This window comes from Pipistrellus hanaki (genome assembly GCF_964339955.1).
Source record: "Pipistrellus hanaki genome assembly, chromosome: 3".
Classification (NCBI taxonomy): Eukaryota; Metazoa; Chordata; class Mammalia; order Chiroptera; family Vespertilionidae; genus Pipistrellus; species Pipistrellus hanaki.
This window is the reverse complement of record NC_140505.1, coordinates 135,536,058-135,557,760: the sequence shown is the minus strand read 5'-3', so window position 1 is coordinate 135,557,760 and position 21,703 is coordinate 135,536,058. Positions and strand designations below refer to the sequence as shown.

The window sequence follows — 21,703 nt, the reverse complement described above, 5'->3', positions numbered from 1 at the left end:
TCCCTTCCTTTTGTGAAGTGCAGCCCGGGTTTTCCGGAGCCTGATGACAGGATTGCCAGATTTCGCAGATAAAAATACAGGACACCCCAGTTAAATAAATAGTATATGGGGGAACACAAATACTAAAAAAACTCAAATTCGTACATATCTGGACGTCCTGAATTTTAGACAACCGCTGCTTGCTTTTTCTTTAAAACAATTTAAGACAAAACTTCCTAAGTGGGAGGCAAAAAGTAACTTCTCTGGGCCAGCAGCAGACGTGGCTCTTGGGGCAGTGGACCTTCTCCCAAACTCGGCCTTTAAGAAAAAAAAGTCCGGGCGCCTGCGCACTGAAGCCTGCCGCGCGCTTTCCCGCCGCTTTCCCGCGGAATGCAGCGCCGGGGCTCCGCCGCGGGGTGGGGCCCAAGCGGCCGTGCCCTCGCCGGATGGGGAACGCCGCACCGGAAACTGGAAACTCCCCAGAGTACAACGTGTCCACTTAGACGGCGGTGAGTGCCGCCATTTTCTTTGCGGGCAAGGACCGGGAGCAGATGTTAGGGGCCTCATTTTGTGCCGTTAAGCGGAGGGGGTTGGGGGGGGGCATGGCCCGCGGCCTCAGCGCTTTGACGCGTGGAATCAGGGCCCCCGCTTTTGGGACTGACTGCTAGCGACACGTCGAGGCTCGCCCAGGTGGCGGGAGGGGCGCCGCCTCGGCCCCGGATGTAAGATGGCGGCGCGGGGGCGGGGCCCGGGCGGTCACGTGCCGGGAGCGGGGCGCGAGCCTCCTTAAGGCATCTCTGCGGTCCGCCCGGGCGCACAGGAGCCGCGGAGCGCGAGCGGGCCGGTCCGCGCGGACCAGTTTTGCGGGGTTTTGTTCCTTTCGTTCTCGCCTCCGGCAGAAGTGCGCGGTATCACTCCGAGGGGCCTGGGGGCGTGTGGCCGGGGGCGCCCGGGCGTTCACCCGCGCGGGGAGCCGGCCGGGCGGCGGGCGAGGGCAGCGCGGCGCCGGGGGAGGAGGGAGGGACCGGCCGCCGCCCAGCCCCCACGGCAGGCTCCGGGCGGGAGGGGCGCGGGCGGCGCCGCCCGGGGACGTGGCGGGAGCGCGGCGGGGCGGCCCGGAGCGCCCGGCGGGCCGAGCGCGGGAACGCTGCCGCCGGCCCGGGGAGCCGTCCGATCCCGTCGGCGCCCGCTGCGCCCCGGCAGCCTCGTCCCGGCCTTCCCGTGGCTCCGGGGCGCTCCCCTCGGGGCCGGGGAGGGAGCTGCCCCCGCCAGCACCCCGCACCCTTCCTGGGTCCCGGGCGGCCGGCTCCGAGGCGGAGCCCGCCCCGCCCCGCCCGCCATCCCGGGGCTGGGCGCCCGTCGGACGGCGGAGAAGGACGAGGAGCGCCGCCGCCTCGTTGGACACCATGGCCCTGGCTGAGGTAGTAGTTTGTGCTGTTGGTCGGGCTGTGACATTGCCCGCTGTGGAGATAACTGCGCAAGCTACTGCCTTGCTAGTGCTGGTGACGCTCAGCGCGCCGAGGACAATGGCCGGGCCCCTTTGTTGTCCGGGCGCGGGGGCCGCGCGGACCGTTAGCTCCGGGGGAGGGGGTCCGGGCGGGCGGGCGGGCCGGTTCTTTGAAAGCGGGGAAGGCCTGCGGGTTCGCCCTTTTCTTCCGGGAGCGAAATTGTAAGACAAGGACGCACCACGCACCCACCCGCCCTCGGCACTTCGGCTCTGGCCGTAGTTGGTGCCGGATTTAGTTTGTAACTTTACTTCGTGCTTCAAGTTGGAACTGTCCTCCCCTGCAGAGCCGGCCCTGGGAGCAGAATAGCAGACCCATTAATTACCAAGTTTATGCCGTAAAATGTTTTAAGTCTGGCTTTTTGATGTGTTCCTTCGGTGAATTTAAAGAGTTTTTTTAAAATGTAGTCCTGAAGCAATCGAACGTTTCTGTTTAAACTTTGTTTGCAACTCCTCCAATGAGAACATTGAATTTGTAGTTAAATGCACTATTGAGATTTTTTTTTTAACGAGGCAAATAAATTCTTTCTACATTGTTCTCTGTGTTTTTTTTTGTGTGTGTTTTTTGTTTGTTTTGTTTAGTTTGGGGGCTCAAATTCTGATAGTGTGGTGGGGCTTTTCAAGAAAATTTAAATGGGATAGCTATTTCATATTTCAAATACCCCGAAGTCTGGGTGGAAAAGAAGATAATTGTATTTTTAAAATTTTAATTTCCTTTGGTACGTCAGTTGTAAACGTAACTACTTAAACTGTTCTGGTTTTGATTTGTGCAAACTATAGATCTGAAAGTAATGGAATCACAAACAATTTTCTGTGGTTTAATTTTTGATGCTTAATTGAAAAAGCAGTTCTCTGCTAAGGATAAGGCACATTTAAGAAAAAATTTAAAAGCCAGCAGAATCCTTTAATAGGAGTCTGATGCTTTTGTAATTCAAAAGTGATCTAATGAGTGTGCCTTGATATGGTTTGCTTTAGCTTTGAGCCATAACCTTATCTATCTGATCTCATCTGGATGGTGCCGCCTCTTAGCAAAGAAGCTTTTATGTTGAATTAAAATGCAGGCAGTACTTGAATATTGGCTCTGAGCTTTTTATTGACATAAAAGCAAAATAAATTCAGTACTTGATTAAGTGCCAGTTCTTTTAAATGATGGTAATCTTAGGATGCTATTTCAAATCTTGATTTATAGAGAAATAATCATAGCATTCTAATTGTATTCTAATAACTTCCATTTTTAAAACATTCAGCCAATCAAGTAATATTAACCTAACAGGTCTTTGTCTTTCCCACTACACTGTTTAACATTTTATAAAACGATCAGCAGTTGTTAATCTTTACCTCAGTTTTACAGATTCCTCCATTAACTTCCTGAACTTTAATTGATAGATAGGAAACATAATAAACAGATAAAGTATAGTTTCTCCTCAGCTTTTAAAGTAAATTTCATCCAAAATTCTGTTGCCCACATAGTAGGAACATTTTTGAATGTTATTTTTTAATAACTTCCATGTTATTCTAATTTGCTGAGTTGCAAAATACTTCCACTGCCAGCATGTTTTAGTACCATAGTTCTATGTCTGCTTTAATCCCCAATCTTAAAAATGAATCAGCCTTCCACTTTTACATTACTCCACACACTGGTGAAGATTATGTACTGAACATTTTTACTGCTGACAGTTTGCTATAACAGGAATTTGTCTTATCAAAAAGTATAGCTTTTCCAATTTTGGTATTTCCAATATTTATTTGACACAATTAACTTTTCCTGTAAAGACCAATAATTTAATTTGTATCAGCAAAACACCACTAATATGAAACGGCAGTATTTTGGGTGCCCTCAAGTACCAAAGGAAAGCTGAGTTACAGTAATGACATGACAATGTCATCCTCAATTATTAGAAATAAAGATGTTACTGTATATGGGACTTCTGGAGACTAGTCTTAGGGAACATGGTTTTGCTCCAGTGCCCCAAAATGAGAGTTCCTGATTGTTAATCTTACATGTAAAAATGTTACCAGCTTTTGAAATGTCCTTGTGGCTGGTAGGCAGGAGTGACCAGAAGTGCACTCAGGTCTTGTGGAATAGCCTGAAAAGAATTCTCACCACAGGAACCTGACAGCAGAGTTGAGATCAGTGTATGGGAGCAAGGGACCAAGAAAACAGGTTTTTTCATAACTACATTCTCTTCACCAATGGTACATTACACCCCACTTCTGTAGTGAGGAAACCTGCCAAAGAAGGTACTGTTATTTTACTTTCCCCACTGAATATTCCTCTCTAATTTCTGCAGTAAAAGGAAAATAGGGCAATTGTCTTCCAAAGTGAGTTAGGACAGACCTGATCTGAGTGGCTGAAATGGTTGTACATCATCCCCTGCACCGAAAGGTTGCAGGTTCAATTCCTGGTTGGTACATGTCCATGTTGTGAGTTCAGTCCCCGCTGGGAGGCAGCCAGTAGATGTTTTGTACATCGATGTTTCTCCCTCTCCCTCTCTAAAATCAATAAAAACATATTAAAAATGAGGACAGGTTGGTAATAACATGTCTATTGTCATAAAGTCTACAAAGCCATAGGTGCCATTAATTTGGTAGATAATTACGGCAAAAATACTAAAGTTATTTGAATGATTTAAATCAGTTTAGTAAGTGTTCTTTTACAGGTTACTAGTGGCCCACTGCATGAAATTCATGCATGGATGGGGAGGTTCCCTCAGCCCAGCCTGCAGCCTCTCCAATCAGGGCCCCTTGGAGAATGTCCAATCACTATGGGGTTGGGCCTAAACTAGTAGTTGGTCATCCCTCTTGCAATCTGGGATCACTGGCTCTTAACCACTCACCTTCCTGCCTGCCTGGTCGCCCTTAACTGCCCTCCTTTGCCAGCCTGATCTTGCCCCCAACTGCTCTCCCCTGCTGCCTGATCTCTCCCTCAATGTCCCCCCCACTGGCCTGATCTTGCCCCCAATGGCTCTTCCCTGCCACCCTGATTACCCCTAACTGTCCTCCCCTGTCGGCCTGATCTCGCCCCCAACTGCCCTCCTCTGCCAGCTTGATCGCCCCTAATGGCCTATGCCTTGTCCTCCACCACCATGGCTTTGTCTGAAAGAAAGTCGGACGTCCGGAAGATGGCTGGTCCACCTGGTCTAATTAGCATATTACCATTTTAGTAGTATAGATAGATTATATAGGATAGGATAGGATTGCTTAAAGGGGTGGGAATAGCCTTTTTCATCAGGAGGAGATGCTCTTGGCAGACAAAAGTACATAATCCCTATATCTGGACTGATATGCACTATATTGCCACCAGTCTTTAAAAAATTGGAACACTTCCTTACACCTTACACCCAATAGCTGTTGCCCTTAAAAACCCTCCTCAGCCCCCACCTTAGGTTCTGCCTTCACAGTTCACCCAGATTAGGTTCAGATTGGTCGGTTTCTATGCCAGTCAGCGTCAAAAGCTCTGCCTCCTAGGCAGCCATTGGCTCCTTGTAGTTCACCCAGATTTGGTTCTGATTGGTTAGTTTCTATGCCAGTCAGCGTTTCTGGGCTTCCAACAGGCCTGATCAGAGAGGTGAGGCTGATCAGCAGCCCCAGTGGAGGCCTAAGAGAATGACGAAACTGCTGCCCAACCCTGAGAGAAAGAGAGAGGCAAGGGCTGATCAACAGCTGCCATGGAGGCTATGGATCAGACCCTGCTTCTCTCTCCAGGCCTCTCAGGGCTTGATCTGCAGCCCCTTGGCAGTCAGTGCTGGATCGCCATGGCAACCCAGCACTGTCTTACGGGCGGTTGAGCCTTCAGTCCTTTTGGATGGTATGAACCCCGGGTTTTTATATATTAAGATTACTGTTAGGCTGTATCAGAAAAAATAATTGTATGGTTAGGTGACTGCACCAGAGGAACACACAGAAAAGGTGTTAACATGAAGTGTAAGAATCAAAATGAGGTGTATAAGAAAATCAGTGACCTACTTTACCTTTGAGACCTGGCAGAAGAAAAGTGGGTAGAAGCTGAGGGGAAAGAAGAATGGAGCACTTAGATCATATACCTTAGAAAGGTATCTTGGTTATGTTTGTAGTAACCTCCCTCCAGTAGTCATTCTAAAATTGGAATTGACATCTTGGAGCTGAGCAATACAATTGTAATTGATAGTGATAATTTGTGTGGTTTACATTTTAAATTTGCTATATGGGCTTCTAATATTCTTGGGTATTAACTGAATTTGTTTAACACAAATACTAGTACTATATCCCACAAGGAATATAATGTGCTTTCATATCTCAAGTTGAGAGTTTTTATTTTATTTTGGTTAATTTTTCATTTTATTTTGGTTAAAGTGGTATGAAACACATAATTTAGATCATATAATTGTAGTTGGTTACTCAACTAGGGAGCAGTTGAGAAAATTTTAATTTATAACAGGAAACAGCATTACAAATGCATGATCTAAATTGCCAATGTCTGTGGACACATTTTAGTCCCTAATTTACTTGACTTTTCTGTGACATTTGACACTATATGGTCTTCTGAGAAACTCTGACCTCCATGATAAAATACTCTTAATTATATTATAATGGAACTAATGGAATTTGAAACCTGACTAAAAGCAAATGATGCATTTTCAGAAAGTGTTGTTTGAGGTTGGAGAAGGAAAAAGAACTAGGAACATATCCTTTAAAATCAATACAAGACATATCTTAGTTTTGTAGTTTTAATATAATTAAAAGAAAGACAAAATGTGTACTGCTGGGTATCAGTGGTGCAGCTTAAAGGATCTTATTGACAACCTGAGAGCCAGAAATCTGTATAGGAATGCATTAAATCACCGCAGGGTATAATTAACAAAATCTACACTGAAAATTCCATAGAATAAATGACCCGATCTTTTAATTTTTTTATTTTTTATTGATTTCAGAGAGGAAGGGGGAAAGAGAGAGATAGAAACATCAATGATGAAAGAGAATCATTGATCAGCTGTCTCCTGCACACTCCCTACTGGGGATGGAGCCTGCAACTCAGGCATGTGCCTTTGGCCGGAATCGAACTCAATACCCTTCAGTCTGCAGGCTGATGCTCTGTTCATTGAGCCAGTCAGGGCTGACCTGATCTTAAAAAAAAAAAAAGAAAAGAAAAAAAAAAGTGAAGGAACCTATAGATTAAAATAATTGTTTTTTAAATTACACTTCTAGTAGTAATTCATTGTGGTTCTCATTTATGTTGAACAACATGAGTTTGAATTATGGGGTCCACTTTTACACGGATTTTGTTTTCAATATACAGTCAGTCCTCTATATTCCCATGTTTCCATCCGTGGTTTCAACCAACTGTGGATGAAGATGGTATTTTCTGTCCACCATTTGGAATTCTCAGATGGGAGAGCAGACTGTATGCATTGATATTCACCATTTTATATAGGGAACTTGGATATCCACAATTTTGGTATCTGGACACTGAGGGACAGTTGCAGTTAAATTTGGGGAGAGTCAAAAGTTACACATGGATTTTGGACTGGGGGGAGTCAGACCCCTAACCCCATGTTTAGAGGTTAACTATACATACAACATAGGATACATAATTATTAGTGTCACATTAAAACCAAGAAGATTCTTGCCCGCCCAGCATGGTTCAGTGGTTGAACATTGACCTATGAATTGGAAGGTCACGGTTCCATTCCCAGTAAGGATATATACCTGGGTTGCAGGTTCGATTCCCAGTTTGGGGTTTGCAGGAGGCAGCTGATAGATGATTCTCTCTCCTCATTGATGTTGCTGTAATTTCCTCTCCCTTTCAGAAATGAATTTAAAAAAGCAACTTCTATGTACTTTATTCTCTGATGATTCTCTTTTAGTCCTGTATCCACACATGTTTTTCTTTATAGTTTAAGTAAAAACCTTTGTGAATTAAGGAACATATCTTCAAATGTTCCATTTAAAAAGATGACTGGTGTCAATATCTGATTCCTTCATACTCAAAACTGATACCTCTCTGAAGAGCACCTAAGATGTTTTGGGCTGCCATTATTACTAGTGGGCCACAAGAGATTTCTAACCTTACCTCCATATCTTTTTCCTTAATAGCTCACCCATTATGACTCATTTTTGTCCTTCATCTTATAAGCTCAGGTATCTCCTTGTATAAACAATCCTTTCTGTTTTGCCTTTTAATTGTTAAATTGTGGTATAGCCCTAACTGGTTTGGCTCAGTGGATAGAGCATCGGCCTGCGGACTGAAGGGTCCCAGGTTCAATTCCGGTCAAGGGCATGTACCTTGGTTGCGGGCACATCCCCAGTGGGGGGTGTGCAAGAGGCAGCTGATCGATGTTTCTCTCTCATTGATGTTTCTAACTCTCTATCCCTCTCCCTTCCTTCTGTAAAAAAAAAAAAAATCAATAAAATATGTTAATAATAAATTGCGGTATAATTGATGTATGACATTGTGGTATATTAATTTCAATTGTACAACTTAATGATTTGATATTTGTATATATTGCTAAATTACTATAAGTTTAGTCAACATCTGTAACCATACATAATAGTTACAAAGTATTTTTTTCTTATGAAAGAAAAAGCTTTTAAGATTGACTGTCTTGGCAACTTTCAAGCATGCAACACAGTATTATTAGCTATAATAATAATTATAGTCTTCCTGCTGTAATTTAAACCCCCATGACTTATTTATTCTATAACTGGAAGTTTGTACTTTTTGACCCCCTTCATTCATTTTATACTCCTCCCACCTACTCCCATCCAACTCTGTCTGGCAACCACCGGTCCGTTCTCTGTATCTTTGAACTCTGGTATTTTGTTTTAAGGTTCCACATATATGTGAAATTGTAGGGTATTTGTTTTTCTCTGACTTATTTCACTTAGCCTAATGCCTTCATCCATGTTGTTGTAAACGGCAATATTTAATTCTTTTCATGGCTGAATATTCGTGTGTGTGTGTGTGTGTGTGTGTGTGTGTGTGTATACATATCACATTTTTAAATCCATTCATTCATGGATAGACACTTAGGTAGTTTCCATATCTTGACTATTGTAAATAGTGCTGCAATGATCATGGGCATATGGGGGTACATATATCCTTTAGAGTTTGTGTTTTCATTTCTTAAAATGGACTTAAAGGGACTTAGCAGTCAATTGCAATGTGCAGAATTTGTTTGGGTTCTGATTTAATCAAAGGCAACTGCAAAAATATATATGAGACCACTAGAGTAATTTAAATACTGACTGAATATTTGAAGTCACATAATTGTTAATTTTTGATAATGGTATTGTGGTTACTTAAAAAAAATAACTAAATAATTTATTAATGAAAGGATATAATGTGTAGAATTTGCTTCACACTTCAAAATAATCCATAAGGTGGAGGGGGCATGTACACGAGTGGAAGTATACATGGAAGTATACATATTGCCCTTGTATTGGTATTTGTTGAACCTGGGTGCTGGATAAATGGTTTGTTTATACTATTCTACTTTTGTATATGTTTGGAATGTTCCATAATAAAAACTAATCAAACAAACAAACCAAAAAGCAACAATCAGACAAAACAAGAGAAAGAAAGAATCCTGTGATTAATAGAGAACCAAAGAGTGAGAACCTACACAAAACCACACAAATATTAATAGGATACATACATGGACATCTATTTTAACCCTGGGACTTCAGATCTTACATGAATACTAAGGATAATTACTATTATATCGATGTTACAACTACTGTGTTTCCCCGAAAATAAGACATCCTATGAAAATAAGACCTAGTGCAACTTTGGGAGAAAAAATTAATATAAGACACTGTCTTATTTTCGGGGAAACAGGGTAGTAACTCTAGTATCCTCTGATGACTATCCACGAACCCTGTGAAGTTCATTATGTTTGAATTGATTAAATATTTCATAAACTTCCTGATCTACATTATGACCCCTCCCTTGTTCATTGAGTTTCTTGTTATTTTATTTTAGGGAATTAAAGCCACCATTTCCAAAGTTAGGAATTCCCCAATAGTCAAGTCAGACTATAAACGGGTTGAAAAAGCAGAAAGGTCCTCCACTATACCAGGGAATCACATGCCTAGAAAACACATTATCCCAAAAGTTAGTGTGCAAGTTCCAAAATGACCTTTTGGGATTTGATCTGATGTCTGACTTTTTCCCTTATCGTACCCCTCTTTTTTCTTTTTTTATCAATTAGAAGACTAATTTTTGTGTCTTTTTATGTGACTGTGGTAAAAATAATACCCCCTTTCTCCAAAAAGTCATGCTCAGTTGGATGTATAAAAGTTGTGATGAGATGTTAGATCTTTTGTATTTTTTTAATGTAAGAAAAGGTAAGCAAGAAAAATAAGGTGGTGGTCTTATAGGTAGGTACATATGTGGTTTATGCATTGGAAACTGTTGGAAAGAGTTAGGATGATGGAATGCATAAAGTCAAGGTAGGCTAAGTGGAAAATCATGCTGGGGGATAGATGGAGTTTTAAAGTGCTAAGAAAATGATTTAATGAAACGGAGGCCATAAAATTTCTAGAAAGGATATAGACTGATTTCTTCCAGAATTTTAGGAGCTCTGGGAATAGTAAAACCATAACAAGAACAAGAGGAGTTCAACTTGAACACCAGAGCTGCGCCCTTGGATGAACTTGGGGAAAGGGGTGGGTTTTCGGGGGGGGGGAGGGGAAGAATCTGGGATCATTCATTCACACAGTCATTAAAAAAAAAAATGTTTTTATTGACTTTCAGAGAAGAAGGAAGAGAAAGAGAAGCATTGATGATGAGAAACATTGATTGGCTACCTCCTACACGCCTCCTACTAGAGATCAAGCCTGACTGGGAATTGAACCAGTAAACTCTTGGTGCATGGGTTGATACTCAACCACGGAGCCACAGTGGCTGGGGTTACTTAATCTTTTTTTAAAATATATTTTTATTGATTTCAGAGAGGGAGAGAGATAGAAACATCAATGATCAGAGAGAATCATTGATTGGCTGCCTCCTGCCTGACCCACACTGGAGATTGAGCCCACAACCCAGGCACATGTCCTGACTAGGAATTGAACCCTGACCTCCTGATTCATAGGTCAAAGCTCAAACACTAAGCCACACCGGCCAGGCTCAATCATTTTTTAAACAATTGTTAATTTGTCTATTTATTAGATATCAAGATGGAAAGGAGCTTTTCTATTTGAGGAACTAGGCATCTATACTAATAATAGTGAAACATGCGAATTATCCGTTCTAGCATCACATCAGGACTGGATCAACAGGCTGCGTCCCTGTCCTCTGCTCAGGCAGTTGAAAGGCCCAGGATAGGATAGGATATGATAGGGGGGGACAAGAAAGGAGAGGGAGAGGAAGGCAGGCCTGCATGCAGACAGGCTGAGAGGAGAAACAAATACAGAAAGGGAACAAGAAAAAGACGCAGGAATGGAAAAGGGAAGGAAACACAGGACCGCATGTGGGAGGGGTTGGCCACTGCGGGGGTTGCGGGGATAGCAGGTGCCCTGCCCAGATGCAGGAGGAAGGCGGTGGCCCCCAGTTCAGTTCAGGCCATTGGTGGGGAGGCGCCCACAGTCCTGGACAGGAGCAGTAGCGCCTGGGCCGCAGGGGCCTTGGCCACCCTACCTGGGCCGGGCATCCCGGACAGGAAATATGGGAGCAGCATGGCGGCGGGGAGGCCAGGGAAGGGAGCAGTGAACCCCTGGCCAGGGCTGAGCCCTGGGTGGGGAGTTAACGCCCCCTTACTTATCTCCCCCCCCCCCCAAAAAAAAAAACCCAGAAGCTTTTAAGAATGTAGGGAGGGAGGGAAGAACTTCTATAAAGCAGTCAGTAAAGAACAGCGTTAAAGAAGGAAAGAGGATGTATGAGTGAACTGTAGGAGCTGAATGAAAATCAAGTATAATTGTGTACTGGGGGACAGATTTTAAAAGAAAAAAGATAAATGATAATGAATAATTAGGCAGGTAGATATTAAAACAGTGCAAATAAGTAGAGAAGAATGTATGGGAAAGATAGGATGAGAGAGAAAGAGGGAAGAAAAGTTTTAAAGGGGAGCCAGTAGAGGTTAAAAGGAGAATGGGAAGAAGGAAGAAATGGGGGAGGGAGCAAAGCAGGTCCGAGGGAGGAAGTGAAAAAATTAAGGTGGGAAGGAAGGAAAAGGGGAGGAAAGAAGGGGTAAAGATAAAGAAGGAATGTGGGGAGGGAGGGTAGGAGAAAGATGGGGAAAAGGATGATGGAACAGAATTAGGAGGAAAGAAAATTTATAAATGATGATTCAGTTGGAAAAAGTGTTACATAAAAGAGAGAGAAATTGTGTGACAGGGAGAAGCCAATAAGGAAGTCAAATACAATTGTGTGTGAAGGGGATAAGATTTTTAAAAAGTTAATAGTGGCGACCAGGTCAGCAGGGGAGGGCAGTTAGGGGGATCAGGCAGGCAGAGTGGTTAGGCCAGGCAGGCAGGTGAGTGGTTAGGAACCAGAGGTCCCTAAGGGCTTCCGGATTGGAAAGGGTGCAGGTTGGGCTGAGGGGTATAGACAAAGAGGATGCAATATGGTTATGGACTAGATTATGAGAAATGTACAAGAGTAAGGAGTTTTGACTATTTTTTAAAAATTGAGATATAATTGATATATAACATTATAAAAATTTCAGGTTTACAGCATAATGATTCCATATATGTATGTACATATTGCAAAGTGATAACCACAATAAGTTCAGTTAACAGTCACCGCCACACATTGTTACAGTTTTTTTAATCTGTTCTCAGTATCTGTGAATTTGTGTTGTTTGTTGTTTTATTTTTTAAATTCCACATGTGAGAACATACAGTATTTTTTTCACTTAGCAAAATGCACTCAGGTTCCATCCATGTTGTTGCAAGTGGCAAGTTTATTCTTTTTTATGGCTAACATTCCTGTATCACACTTTCTTTATCCTGTCATTCATCAGTGGACTCTGGTTGCTTCCATGCCTTGGCTATTGTAAATAATGCTACAGTGAACCATGGAGTTGGGAGATGGGGGAGGGGTTTGCATATAAATTTTTTTGAGTTAGTGTTTTCATTTCCTTCCAATAAATACCCAGAAGTGGAATTTCTGGATCATGTAGTAGTTCTATTTTTAATTTTTGAGGAACTTTCATACTATTTTCAGTAGTGGCTGCACCAGTTTACATGCCAGTCAACAGTACAGGAGGGTTTCCTTCACATCCTCAACAACACTTATTTCTTGTCTTTTGTATAATAGCCATTATAACAGGTGTGATGTGATACCTCATTGTGGTTTTGCTTTGCATTTCTCTGATGATTAGTGATGTTGACCGGCTTTTCATGTACCTGGCCATCTGCGTGTCTTCTTTTGGAAAATATCTATTTGGATCCTTGGCCCATTTTGTTGTTTGTTTGTTGTTGTTGTTGTTGTTTTTTTTTTTTTACTATTGAATTGGGTGAGTTCTTTACATATTTTGGATGTTAACCTTTAATTAGATAAGTAATTTGCAAATATATTCTATTCAGTTGTTTGCCTTTATGACTATAAGAATAAGAAATATTTTTATGGCTTTGAGCAGAGAAGTGTTATACAGGGAAAAAGAAAATTACACATACAAAACTTGAGGGAGGTGTGGTAGGGGAAGAAGGGTTGTTTATTATGAGGAAGTGAGAAGGTTGGTAGGAGGGTAGAGGAAAAATGAGAAGGATTATGGAGACTTGAGATTTAAAATATAAAAGAGATAATTGATAGGACAAGGTCCTGTGTTATTATAGTCTCTATTTTACAAGGAAAATCTATCTATTAAAAGCATCCTAGAGGTACGTTTGTTGTTCTATCTAGGTAACCATCTAAAAACATATTTGAAAGTGCTTTAGAACAGGGATCTACAAATGTTTTCTGTAAAGGGCCAGATAGTAACTATTTTTAGGCTTTATGGGTCACATATGATCCCTATTGCATGTGCTATTTGTGCTCCTCCTTCTCCTTCCTCTTTAAAAACATAAAATCATTCTCAGCTCATGAGCCATTCAAAATCAGATTTGACATGCAGGCTGTAGTTTGCTTTAGAACATAACTTTCCTGATGAAACATTGTGTCTTTCTCCTATCTCTGTCCCAATAATTAAAGGGAGAAAAAAACAAAACACACACAAGTCTTTCTTGGAGAATAAATAGTTGGAATAATTTAATGTTTTTGAATGTCTGTGACCCCTGACCTACTTTTGACCATCATCACTCAGATATGTGACTATAACTGCGAAGTATGGTTTCAGTGACAGTCCTAAAGCCATCTTTTGTATCCTTTCTTTTTCCTTTTTCCAATTGGTAATTTAAAAACACACCTGCCAATTATTTGACTCTTATAAAATAGTCTATGTTTCCTTCTCTTGAACCTACTAGTAAGCAGTTTTTGTAAGTACCTCAATAAATAGAATGTGATGGAAATGACACTTGTGTGACTTCTTTAGGGTCATAAAAGGTGATAGAGCTTCTGCCTTCCTCTCTTCCTCTCTCTTGTGACACATACTTTTGGAGCCCTGAGCTGCCATGTAAGAACAGCTACCATGAAGCTTCCATGCTGTAAAGACCAGGGGGAGATCACATAAAGATAGGAAGAGATGTCGCAGGAACCCCAGCTGTGCCTGCCCACAGCTATTTAAGTCTTCCCAGACCAGGTGCCATACATATGAAAGATCAAGCTTTCAGATGATTCTAGCTGCACCAGCTACCATCTGGCTTCAACCTCATTAAAACCCAAGAACCACTTAGCTAACTGAAGTCAAGCCTCAGAACTGTGAGAGATAATAAAATGGTGGTTGTTTTAAGCCAAGGTTTCAGGGTGATTTGTTACATAGCAATAGATAACCAGAACTGCTTTTGGGACCTGGGAAGGGAATATTACTAAAGCATAGGTCAGTGACTTTGGAACTGAGCTACAGGCATACGTTGGGACGGCCTTAAAGATATTAGTAGCACAAGTATGATGGCTCTTGAGGTTGTCAGTAGGGCTTAAAAGAAAGTGAGGGAAAAGTTATTAAAGCTGGAGGATATGCCCTTGTTAATAAAACTGTTGCCTGTGATAATATAGAAATAGAAAATATACCTAGTGGATCAGCCTGAAGATTTTTCAGGCTAATGGGTAAAAGATGCATCTGGTTTATCATAGCCATCCTCCTCTATAATAAAAGCTTAATATGCAAATTGTCCCATTGACTGGGAGTTCAACCAGAAGATTGACCACTCACTATGACGTGCACTGACACCAGGAGGCGGCCCAGAGCATGGCGGGCATCAGCGATGTGCTTCCAGCCCAATGGGCCCCGAGGAGAGTGGGACTGCAGCAGGATGGTGGAGCAGGTGAGCGGGTGGTGCCAGGCCAAGGCGGATGCAAACAGGGGCCCAATCACCCTGCCAATCACCCCGCTGATTGCCCTGCAGACAGCGACCAGCAGTGGCTCTGACACTTCCAATACAGAGAAAGGGCAAATAGCAATATTAAAATATTTCTTCTAATTATTCTCCTTTCAATGTGCATGAATCCATGCACTGAGCTACTAGTATATCATAAAAATTTATTTAGAAGAAGTTTTGTGTTTTAATCAGTTTTAAAACACAATTTAGAGAAAATATCGAGGAGTCAGACTTGCTGGGTTAGCAAATAAAATCTTTTTTTGGTGATCAGTCTCTCCCAGCAAAATATTCCCAAAGTAAAAAAAGGCCTCAAGACAAAAGTAAAATTCAGATCTCTATCACAAAACCTTCTTAGGGTAAGCACAAAACTAAGAATATAATTGCAAAAGTATTAAGACCCCCTGCCAAAACCGGTTTGGCTCAGTGGATAGAGCGTCGGCCTGCGGACCGAAAGGTCCCGGGTTCAATTCCGGTCAAGGGCATGTACCTTGGTTGCGGGCTCATCCCCAGTAGGGGGTGTGCAAGAGGCAGCTGATCAATGATTCTCTCTCATCGATATTTCTAACTCTATCCCTCTCTCTTCCTCTCTGTAAAATATCAATAAAATATATTAAAAAAAAAAAAAAAGTATTAAGACCCCAGAAAGACTTAGGGTGGTTCTTTCTGAATCCTCGCAAACAGACAAAAGCTTAAGGATCCTTTCCATTCAACATCAGGAATTCTAAGACTAAAAAAGGCATTAATCCACAGCAGCTTTACAGGGAGCCCCAGGTAGACAAGACATGATGTGAGTTTGTCTAATGAAATAAAGAGATCAATAAAGTAGGAAAACAGCTTTTAAGAAAACTATACATGTAAAAATACTATAAGGAAAGAGGTAGCTTCAAAATGGAAGCTTTTAGACCCTTGAAACTTCCACAGTCAGGAAGTAGGCTCATCAAACTATTGAACTTAAAATATGGACTATACTAGTGACCCAGTGAGTGAAATCATGCAGTCCCACCCACCAGCATGTGCCCTGCCCATCTGCCTGCTGCCCCGCCTTGACACCCTAACCTTTCCACACAGAACTTCAGTGTGCCTGGCCCCACTCCCCAACCCCTCTTGCCTTCTCTGGCTACTTCAAGGCTCACCCTCAGTCCTGTGAGTTTCCTGGAGCTGGTCCTGCCTCCTCTGGGACACCTCCTGCTCCTGCCTCATCTCTGGAGCAACACGGCGGCTCCATCCTGTCATGGTGCAAGAGGATAGCGTGGAGGCCAGTTCCTCCCAGTGATACCAACAACAATCAAGGCTTAACTACAACAAGACTGTGCACACAGCCTACAAAGGGGTGCACCAACAGTGTCCACCTCAAGTGACTGGGAGGCCATATAGGAAACCTAGCACTCAAAGCTACCCTACCAACTCAGGGAAGCCACAAAAATGTGGAGACAAAATATCAGATCACAAACAAAAGAAATGGAGGGGAAAAACTGACTGGATATAGAATTCAAAACCATGGTTATAAGGGTTTTTTTTTTTTTTTGAGAATTTCCTAGAAAAGGCCGATAAGTTTAGCCAGACCCTAGAGGATATGAAAAAGGACCAACTAGAAATTAAGCATACACTGACTGAAATAAAAAAAATATACAGAGACCCAACAGCAGACTAGATGAACACAAGAATCAAGTCAAAGATTTGGAATACAAAGAAGCAAAAAATACTCAACTGGAAAAGCAAGAAGAAAAAAGAATACAAAAATATGAAAATAGTGTAAGGCACCTCCGGGACAACTTCAAACGAACCAACATCCGAATTATGGGTGTTCTAGAGAGAGAGAGAGAGAGAGAGAGAGAGAGAGAGAGAGAGCCAGCGAGAGTGAGACACTGAAAGCCTATTTGAAGAAATAGTGACGGAAAACTTCCCCCACCTGGGGAAAGAAATAGACTTATAAGTCCAGGAAGCGCACAGAACCCCAAACAAAAGGAATCCAAAGAAGACCACACCAAGACACATCATAATTAAAATGCCAAGGGCAAAAGACAAAGAGAGTATATTAAAAGCAGCAAGAGAAAAACAGTTAATGACCTAGAAGGGAGCATCCATACCATTGTCAGCCGATTTCTCAACAGAAACTATGCAGGCAAGACAGGAGTGGCAAGAAATAGTCAAAGTGATGAATAGCAAGAACCTACAACCAAGATTACTCTACCTAGCAAAGTTATCATTCAGATTGGAAGGTCAGATAAAGAGCTTCACAGATAAGAAAAAGCTAAAGGAGTTCATCATCACCAAACCAGTATTACTATATGAAATGCTGAAAGGTATTCTTCAAGAAGAGGAAGAAAAAAGTAAAGATAAAAATTATGAACAACAAATATATATCTATCAACAAGTGAACCTAAAAATCAAGTGAATTGAAAATCTGAGGGACAGAATAAACTGGTGAATATAATATAATCAGGAGCATAGAAAGGGAGTGGACTGATAATTCTTAGAGGGAAAGGAGCGGGAAGTGCAGGAAGAGGCTGGACAAAAATACACCTATGGATGAGGAGAGTGGGGGGCAGGTAAGGGCAGAAGGTGGGATGGGAACTGGGTGGAGGGGAGCAGCTATGGTGGGGTTGGGGAGGAGAAACTATTGTAATAATTTGAACAATATAGATTTATTAAATTTAAAAAAAAAAAAAAAAAAAGATTGTTTCAGAGATCATAGATAATAGAAGTTAAGTACCCAGAAAAGTCCTGTCATCAGGGAAATGGCCCTGTTACCAGTTTAAAGGAATGATCAGGATCTGGCTCAGAAAAAAGATAAAAAGCAGAAATGTATTATTTTCTTTTAAAACTCTCCTTTGGTGGTTTTAACTCTTTATCTCACAAGCCTAATTGTAATGTCTACCAACATTGTGAAAAACAATAGTCAATCTGAGTGTTTTCTTATAGACTGAAATCTAGCCTGAAATTAGGGATTCCCTCCTTGCTTGCTAGCCATTGCAGCAGCAATGGTATTACATTACTTGAACAGCCAGGAGTCATTTTGCATGACACCTGTCAGTTCTACAGAAACTGTAAAATGGACCCAAACAAATATGGAACTATGGATCCATATGTTTCCCCTTTATCAGAGCAGTAGATCCTTTAAAATAGGGAGATTATCCTGGATTATCCAGTGGGCCCACTATAATCACAGTGGAATAGGGAGGCAGAAAAGTCAGAGTCAGAGCAGAAGACATTTTGGAAGCGAAGTTATAGTGATGCCATGTGAGTACCCCAACCAGGCATTGCTGGCTTTGACTAGGAAGGAAGGGGCCATGGGGCAAAGGACTCAGGCCATCTGTAGGAGCTGAAAAAGGCAAAGAAACACATTCTCGCCTAGAAACTTCAGAAAATACTTCTGACACTTTGATTTTTAACCCAGTAAGACCATTTTGGACTTTGGATGTCCAGAAGTATAATTAATTTGTGTTGTTTTAAGCAGTTATGTTTGTGATAGTTCGTTAGAGCAGCAATAGAAAACCAATATAGCATTTAACTATAAAATAAATCTCTAAAAATGATGAAACCAAACTTCATCTCTCTTTCCAAGAAGGGTGCCATTACCAGTGAAATGACAAAGCAAAAGGAAGCAGAGGAAAGCAACAGTACAGGACCTGGTGGTGAACCGGCTGACTGCTCATTACAGTGGTCTCTGTTCATGTTCTATCTTAATATTTATCCTATACCCTGCCTTAAACCATGAAGGTTTTCACCCCAATTCCTGGGTCCTCGTGTTGCCTCCTCCTCTTTTTATTTCCTTTTTGCTTACTGTAATCCCCTCCTTCATTTTTCTCTTTTTCCATTTCCCCAGTTGTCTTCTCTCCACTTCTCTTGTTTTACTCCAACAGGATCTAGCAATGGCCCAGCCAGTAAGAAGAAAATGGACATTCCTACTAATTCTCCCCTTTCCTCTCCACACCTACATTGTCCCTGGGGAAGAATCTTGAATGAACACTAGCAAAGAACAAAAGGAATAGAGAGGAAAAGAGATGCTTGGAGACCTTATGAACAGAAAACAGGCGATGATTGCTACCTCATCTCCTGGACTTAATTGTCACTCTTTTCCTTTGGAAAGTTGTTGTACTGTACTTACTATACACCAGGGTTGAGTGTAATTATTCAGGTGCTCTTGGTAGTAGGGTAGAAGCTCCTTCACTTCTCTAAATAGTCAACTAACTGCACACTGAGAGCCCTCTGCAGAGTTTAGGGTGCAGATATCTACTTGGAGTGTACCTAGCCCCATCATCATCTATGATCTGCACAGAATTCAGTATACACTTTAAGCTAGTCATATGTTCATTGAGCTTGCTCCGTGTATTTGGCATTGCACCAATATAGTTAGTTAGTGGTGGTGGCAGCAAGCAGGTGGCAGGATCAGTGCAGCTTTCTGGTGGAGAGCCATCTCTCTGGGATATGATGCGCAGTTACTGTTCCCTTGCTACTGCATATAAGCAACTTATGCAGGTGTTGTCCTAAGGACACGAGCTTATCTACTAATTTTGTCAAGACAACAGAATCAAAATTCCTCCCCTTCAGGTCAGTCAGTAACGCTGTGTGCCTCCCAGAGTGCAGCTAGTTCTTCCTTCAGAGTCAGGGAGGTGCTTCTGGGGCATGAGGAAGAAATGCTCCATTCTGTGGCCTTTGATGTGATCTCCCAGGAATGCCAGATTATGTCTTGGCATCATTTCAACCACCTCTTGTTATTTTACAAGTTATATCACATTACTTAATGTATTGGACAGGACCAAATCTTTAAAGAGGACGTGACAACTTTAACACCCCACCATGATCTAGGTATACTCCCTAGCAGGGCTACATCTTCATTCATTAGAGATGGAAGAGGGGATGTAAAATATATAATTCTGATAATCCCTTTTATTACTACCGCCCTCTAACTGGTCTCCTTGCCTTCTTTCATTCCCTCCTTTAATTTTGCCTGCGGACTTTTGTCAGAGGGAGCTTTTTAAAACAACAATAACAGTGGCCCCTCCCTCTCCTGCCTCATTTGAGTTAGATGCTGTCATAATACCACACACTTTCCAGTCATCACACCAAACTGTAATTGCATCTTCACTTACTTGCATCTCCCACTAAAATGATTCCTGGTGGATGGCCCTCCGCATAGACAGATGCCAGAGGCAAACAGTACATGCGTTGAGTGAGTAAAAGCCATTTGGCTTACAGCGATTCCCTATTGTTTACCAGATCAGGCCCAGTCTCTTCGTTTCAGTTTCAACTACAGTTGACTCATTAACTGTGTGGGTTTGAACGGCGAAGGTCAATTGAAAAATCCACGTATAAGTAGGCCTGCACTATTCAAACCCACTTTGTTCAAGGGTCAGCTGTACTCTGATTTCTCTTGTATACAAGCCTTTAGATCTCTTTTTGGTTCTCTTCTGATTCTTGCGTCTTCATTCTGTGAGTTGTTTCCTCTGTTCACCTGTGGTAGCTTGTCTCCAGAGATCGCTGCCACCAGATTCTTCTTTTCTGTATACACGTGCTGCTCCCCGACTGAGAGCTGGAGTCTATTCCTCTGTGCCCTTGAATCTGGCTGGCCTGGCACTAATTTCACCAATGGAATACGATGGAAGTGACACTGTGCCAATTCTGGGCCTTTCCTTTAAGAGGACGGGCATTTCCACTTCCTGTTTTTCGAAGCCCTGAACTTCCGGTAACACATCCAGGCAACTCTTGGAGAGAGAAGCCACGTGGAGGAGGCTGGTGTCCTGGGTATGAAGCCATCCTAAATAACCAGCCTAATTCGCAGGGGTGGGAGAACTATGTGCATTCAACTCGGGAGTTCTGTGACAATTGCTAACCAAATCCACTACATCTGTATAGAGAAAACCAGAGCTGCTATGAGACACAGCCTGTAAGGTGAATGAAAGTATGACAAAAGAGGTTTTGAAATGAAGAAAAGAGGTTTTCTTTATTCTTGAACTGAGGGTAGCAATCATAATTCCGATACTTGACATTGAGCAATTCAGAGGAAGGAGGAGATTGGGAGGAAGAGAAGTGGCCTGGGAGGGAGCTCCCAGAGAGCAAAAGAATGCAAAGGAAAGGAGCTGTTTTGTGTTTGATGACAGATGCGTTTCCTGCAGTGTCCTGAGAGCATCCCAGCAGGGAAAGGCGGAGGGGCAGAGCCCGACCGCTGTGCAGAAGGAGGGAAAGCTGCTGGTGAGCTGCCAGCTTGTGGTCTGTCCTTAGAGGAAACCACACTGCAGTTCAGCTGGAAAACTAGAAAGACGGCTCTTCGTACTTATTTCTGTGTCTTGTGTCATATTAGTGAAGCAGGATTATTTGAAGCTAAAAAGTTATACTAGGATTTCTGAGTTTAGTTCTCTTCTGTGGTTTTTTGACTTGCTGTGCAGTCATTCTGGTTAGATATGTTTAAAGACACATATATCGTTTTGTTTAGAAAATGAGAGTAGACACCTGACTGCTAATCTTCATTAGGGAGTGAAATTTTCGCCGCCTTGTAAACATTGTTTCACAGAGAGGTGAGATGCTGCTTGTACTTATACAACACCCAGGATCCTTTTTTTTTTTTTTTTTTTTTTGCTGCCCAAACTGATGAAACTGGTGCCTAAAACGTTAAGTTGGAAGGGTGTGCACTCCATTCGCTGCTAGGTTATCGGAAGCTTTGAAACCATTCTAGAAGGCAGCCAGGAATTGTCCCCGCACCTGTCAAGGTGGGCAAGCGCAACCCTGGTGTCTCTGCCTCCTCGTCTCTATGCTCCGCGATTCCCTATGGCTAGCACCACGTCTGCCCTCTCTTCTTGCCTAGCTCCTCTTCATCCTTCATGACCCAGT

The 21,703-nt window shown here is 42.4% G+C and overlaps 1 long non-coding RNA gene across 2 annotated transcripts in view; it reads left to right on the top strand.

Annotated features, from left to right (window-relative positions):
• Positions 1-352: 352 nt before the first annotated feature.
• The window catches only part of LOC311619359, a 76,378-nt gene continuing 55,027 nt past the window's right edge, over positions 353-21,703 (top strand). For both annotated transcript variants that reach the window (XR_014794482.1, XR_014794483.1), the window contains exon 1: positions 353-488. This is a non-coding gene — a long non-coding RNA (uncharacterized lncRNA). The remainder of the gene's footprint in view (positions 489-21,703) is intronic.